General features: G+C 38.8%; 1 protein-coding gene across 3 annotated transcripts in view; it reads left to right on the top strand.

Moving 5' to 3' along the window:
• The first annotated feature begins 3868 nt into the window (after window positions 1–3868).
• LOC129723123 (lachesin) overlaps window positions 3869–6000 on the top strand; it is a 323877-nt gene continuing 321745 nt past the window's right edge. The window contains exons 1-2 of one of the 3 annotated variants that reach the window (XM_055677109.1): window positions 3872–3901; window positions 4336–4568. The gene's annotated coding sequence lies outside the window, so the exon portion shown is untranslated. The other 2 variants (XM_055677125.1, XM_055677117.1) reach the window with 2 other exon arrangements.

Here is a 6000-nt window from a genome sequence, read left to right as displayed (position 1 = left end):
CTAAAATATTTGTAATTTTTTGTCTGTCTGTCTGTCTGTCTGTCTGTCTGTCTGTCTGTCTGTCTGTCTGTCTGTCTGTCTGTCTGTCTGTCTGTCTGTCTGTCTGTCTGTCTGTCTGTCTGTCTGTCTGTCTGTCTGTCTGTCTGTCTGTCTGTCTGTCTGTCTGTCTGTCTGTCTGTCTGTCTGTCTGTCTGTCTGTCTGTCTGTCTGTCTGTCTGTCTGTCTGTCTGTCTGTCTGTCTGTCTGTCTGTCTGTCTGTCTGTCTGTCTGTCTGTCTGTCTGTCTGTCTGTCTGTCTGTCTGTCTGTCTGTCTGTCTGTCTGTCTGTCTGTCTGTCTGTCTGTCTGTCTGTCTGTCTGTCTGTCTGTCTGTCTGTCTGTCTGTCTGTCTGTCTGTCTGTCTGTCTGTCTGTCTGTCTGTCTGTCTGTCTGTCTGTCTGTCTGTCTGTCTGTCTGTCTGTCTGTCTGTCTGTCTGTCTGTCTGTCTTATTAAATTAAACCCAAAAATAGGCGGGACGAAGTTTGCTGGGTCAGCTAGTAATCGATAAAATTGTCGGCCATTTTTTCGTGGAATTGCACAACTGTTAGATTTTGTTCAAATATTCATGAAGTTCCTCAGTTTCCGGAAAACCGGACTTTAGAAAAAAGAGAGATCTTTTTCGGGACACCGCTGATACTAATTTGGAAGTTGAAAAGTTATTGAATCTTTTGGTGTTAAAACCATGGAAATCGGATGAAAATTGCAAAAGATACAAGAGTTTTAATTTGTCGGTACCCGGGAACCCCGTTTAGCACAAAACGGTTAAAGTGAAAGGTTTCGTAGCCGAAAAATTCTCATAACACGTTCTCGTGTTCGTCCGGGCGTTTCCAATTCCGAGAATCGTTTGAAGTGAAAGCTTTCGAATCCGATGGATTCTCTTTTTACGATTCTCATTCAAGAACCCTAGTCCTATATACAGGGCATTTCTGAGGATTCGTTTTCAAGGCTTTCAATGTGAGGAATCCTAGGGAATCCCGAGGATCAGTCAGTGTCTACAGAAGTGTCTGCTTCCTCTGTTGCTGCAAGTGTAACACGAGGGACATACGATCTTTTGGCCACATCTAGGTTCGCACCACTATTCAAATTATATCCTACAGTGGTACGGAACCAACGAGGTCACTTCGTACCCAAAGATATAAATAAACCCTCCTCCTCACACACATACCGTTACTAAGGTCTATCGAAAAATACTGGACTATTAGAAAGCAGGCACTACGAAAGTATCCCAAAGAGGTCAAATCTGAGAAGGACCGTACAGAAAAAGCTACAGACAGATGTACAAAACCCAATTAGTGGAGTTAAGTGTAAGGATCGAGCTTACGGTTATGGCATTAAAGTTGAATAAAATAAATATGCCAAAAGTTTACTGATGGGTTATATTTTTTTGTCTCAAAGTTTGAAAAAGATCGGTCAATTAGGTAAATTTCTACAGCGTTTTTCCGTGATGCAATTTGATGTGGGACACCCTTTAGTCCTAAGTCAAACTGTACAATCTGTTAGTGAGCAGTCTATGTTATCAATTTCTATTTTTAATTACAAAAAACATCTTTCTCATTCATCACACTCTCACATGATGTCTTCTAACAACGTAAATTATAGCAGAAATAACTAAAACCATAACCAAAAATACGAAAGCGGTAATAAAAAACCAGGAACGGACCGTGTACTGACAAAGCCATGAATAATGATATGCATTTCTATTTATTTTTTGACCACGAAGCGCTTACATCGTCATCAGACAGTGTTCTTCCGGTAACGGGAAGGGTCGCATGTGTGTCTGTGCAAGTTGTCGTCATCGGAGTCGACCGGTTGTTCATGGAAAATGCAAATGCTCAGCTGTTAAATGCAGAAAAGAACGTATGTTCAAAACAGCATTTTTGTTGACTGCAGAAATACACGATGGAAACGCACGCTCTATTGTTGAGACTGCCGCACGCTTTCCACTCATTTGAACGAACAAAGTTGATGCACCCCCACCGAATCGAAGCTTAACATGAAACTGATATGCTTGCTGCGAAGAGACTTGCTTTTATGCGAAATCAACACTGACTAGAAGCCTCAAGCTGTTGTGAATCTCGTAAAAGCTCGGTCGGAGGGGAAAGTTCCGAATCGTGTCGATGTGATGGTTATGAATGGGCACGAAGTGTTACACTCGAAAGCAGGATTCTGAGAGTTACCCCATGTAAACTTGAGCGGTGCCATTAATAAACTCACTGGTTGCTTCTGCGAGCCTCACTGCCAGTAACTTCCCAATACTTTGTGACTGTTTGACTTGGTTTGTTTCTGGTCAAACAGTAAAACCGTTAATTTTTAACTCTTTTGTCTTTGAATGCTTTATTGGAAATTCGTAAGCTTTCTATTTATTATTTGTTTATTTTGACAACTTAGTCACATACGAGGTCATAAGCGTAGCCAGGATTTAATAAAAAGAAAGGCAAACTTTTCTAAATTTCAGAAGCTAAATTGAAAATAATATTTAAACAACTAAATGAAAAGAAATTATTTTTCAGAACAAATGAGTATTTTTCTATCCTATTCCATTTAATGCACTGTTCACTTTTGCTCTTCATTTAAAAGTTCATACTTATTCAAAAAATCATCTTAGAGTTGGACTGTCTGTTTATCCGACACAAATTTAGCAGCCAAATAATGGTGTACAGGACAGTTATGGCCTAGTTAATCCTAATGGTGAAACCGTAGCCGAGATAGGAAAAGATAAATTCGGTTTCAAGAACAAGTACAAGTTCCCTAAACATTGGGCAATAAACTGGGTTGCTCTTAGTTATTGAAGCATCAGCTTGCTCTTAGTTATTGAAGCAACAGTTAAAAACTATTCGAAAAAAAGGCAATTGAGAACGAGGATAAATGATAACACAACGGCCAAATTAACCGAACATAATCAGGAACGAATAATATTATATATACATGAAAGATGAAGTAGCAAAAACATGATGGCATGTACTCAAAAAACTGAAACTCTTTCTTCCACTTCCTTAATATATACCAGCTACATACAGATGTGCGTGAGGAGACATTTTTCCTGTCGCAAAAAATAGATTAAAAAAACTATGTGTTTACTTAATGTGTTCATGGAAAATATGAGGAAATCTTCATCTCGTTCAAAAAATATTTGGTGGCTTAGTAAGCTTCCACAAAGCGTTATTAGTTCCTAACAACTAGCGTTAAGGAAGTTTTTCTATAACAAAAAATTCTGCATAACAATGCTTTCAATAAAATGGATGCCAAGGTCAATACAAATCAAAAAAGTTTTGTTAGAATTTGATGTATTTTAGGGCATTTTGACTGGCATATTCAAAGGTTAAAATAATTAATTAATTTACAAAGTAAATGAGAATAGAGCAATCAGAAATCATCGAAAACTTTTTGAACTGTTTGCCTATATACTTGCTTTAATATTCTAAAAACTCATATTAGCTTAGAAGTTTTTCCTAGACCGTGGCTATGTTTCCAATCGACGCGTCAAAAAATATATTTTTTGAGTTTCAAAAGCTATATGCTTTCACTTCAATAATCACTTTTTTTAAAACTAAAATAAGTGCCATATTGCAACATCGTTGAAAACTCACTAACTTTACGCCAATTGAGGCCTGTATGGCATCCCTGTAGAAGTAAACAACACCCCGAAAGATAGCACGCGTTTCTGTTGAGCTCGAGTCACGGAACTCTCGTTCTCTTCGTTGGTCGACACACATTCGGTTATCAGTCGGCTTTCGGTCCCGTCGGTTCGCGCGTACTAGCTTCGGTTGTATTGCACAGGGAATGTAGCGCCGGTTGCCTATCCAGCAGGCGGCAGCAGTTTGTCAGTGATTGTTGAGCTGGCAGCGCTGCTGCTACTTCCAATTGTACGGTAGAGGAAGACACACAGTGGCTTTTCGCGTTGAGTCGATTTCATGCCGCTGAAACTTCGGAGACCAGAAATTGAATAGCCCTCACATCCGGTTTCGTTACTTGAGCTCGTTGAGATCTCGCTAGAAGTCAGTTTGCTGTGGTAGATTGTGCAAAATTTTAAGACCAATCAATCGGTGGAATAAGTCTGTGAACATCATTTTCAATTTACAATCTGACAGCTGGCGCGGTTGAGATCGTAAAACAAAACCAAGGAGAGACGGTCCAGATGGGCAAAGAAACGAATGCATTTTTCACTGTCAGCTCATGAAGCACACTGCGAAGTGTTAGGTGGTGAAATCCGAGGTGCTTATCATTCTTTGATAAGGGATGATGGTGTTGTTTTGTTTCCAAGCTTCCATGTTGATGATTATTACTTTATAATGTGAAGGTGGTGAGGTGTTTTTTCTGTGCGCGGGGAACAAGGCGAAAGAAAATAAGAAAATAAAGCATTCTTCAGTGAGTAGCGATGAGTGAAAGAAAAATGAATTATTGGATGTAAGAAGTGAAAATAAGTTGTTTCCGTGTCGGGTGCCAGTGAATCGGCGGCAAGGAAAAAGTAGTTAAACGAGCAGCTGTTTGGTCCTTCACAAAAAGCGGGAAAGCTGCTAACATCGCACACCGGTGAGAAACGTAGTAAATCAGAAAGTGGAAAAGCGTGAAAACTGCTCGGTCCGGCGGTGGTGTCGACATTATTGTCTGCGGGGTGTTTACTGGCGCTCGAGTGGGTGGTTTGGTGTGACTTGAACACCGGACGGGAAGGAACGCGAATGAGGTTAAATTGTTGTATGTTGCAATGGCAGAAAAATGTTCCATCGTTCGTTGTGATTTTCATTTTTTATTTTGTTTTTTTTTTCGGTATAGTTGAATCCGCCGCCTCCAACCGTGGCATGAAATAAATGAAATTTGATATTGTATCATCAATCTTAATCAACAAGAAATTATGGTTCTTGGCTGTTGTTGTTTGAAACGCGTAGTGACAGCGTCGTGCAGACTGGGGTTAATATGGTTCAGTTGTTCAGTCCATGTCTCCTTATAAACAGATAACAATGAATGGATCGCGCAGCATGATAGGTCGATAGGATTGGTGGAAAATTGTCCTACGTAAGACGTTCGGGGTCATCCGTCTATTACTTTTATTTTTTCCTGTAGTAAAATGTGCCAATAATATCAAGAATAATATTTTGTTAATGTTTAATAGAAATTAATTTAGTAAATTTATACAAGATATAAATTTTTAAAGAATCAGGCCATTGGATATCATTATATTCAAGCATTGGTTTATTCTTAAACTCCCCACAACCTCTTCTTTAGTACTGAAATTTTCACAATACCCTGATAAATCTCTTTCGAAAAAATGAGTTTACTTTATAACTACTGACCAAAGAAACGTAGTATGCCCTATCCACTGAATTGTAATTGGCGATAATGGCAGAAGGAGCGGGGAAACAATTGTGACCAACTAGCAATTAGTTCATACATTATGTGTCAAAATGTGAAGATCAGACAATTCCCTTGAAAAAGGCCAAAACCCCTGGTCGAAACGTCGGGCAGTAGAAAATACCCGTTTTGAATCCGTGACAGACTGCGTAGCCGAAACCCAACCCAGAACATAAAACTATATTATCTCAGCGATTACGTAACCGATTTGAACAAAATTAGTGTTAGAAGAACGGGTTGTTTCACAAACCTTCACTTAATAAAATCCATAAACACCAAACTTTCGGTTCGAAAGTTATAAACGTGGTAAAAATCCTCTGTGAAAATTTTTTTTAAGATATGTGAATTACTCGAAAAGTGACAATATACTTTCTACTATAATTCAAAAATGTCGCTAGATAGAAATTAAGCTCGATAATCACTAAACGCTGAATTCATATAAAGTGTGAGCTATAACAAGAAGTTCAAAACACACAAAACTGGATTCGTGTTTATACTTGAAGGTTTTATAGGTTTAATAGGTTTTATACTTCAGTTATTTCAAGTCCACTGCAACTTTAAGAAAACTTTGGCGTGGGAAACCATTACTTTCACTTATCTCAATCTTATTCCTTTC

The sequence above is a fragment of the Wyeomyia smithii genome, chromosome 1 (assembly GCF_029784165.1).
Source record: "Wyeomyia smithii strain HCP4-BCI-WySm-NY-G18 chromosome 1, ASM2978416v1, whole genome shotgun sequence".
NCBI lineage: Eukaryota > Metazoa > Arthropoda > Insecta > Diptera > Culicidae > Wyeomyia > Wyeomyia smithii.
Note: the sequence above shows the minus strand (reverse complement) of the source record. Positions and strands in the feature narration are given on the sequence as shown.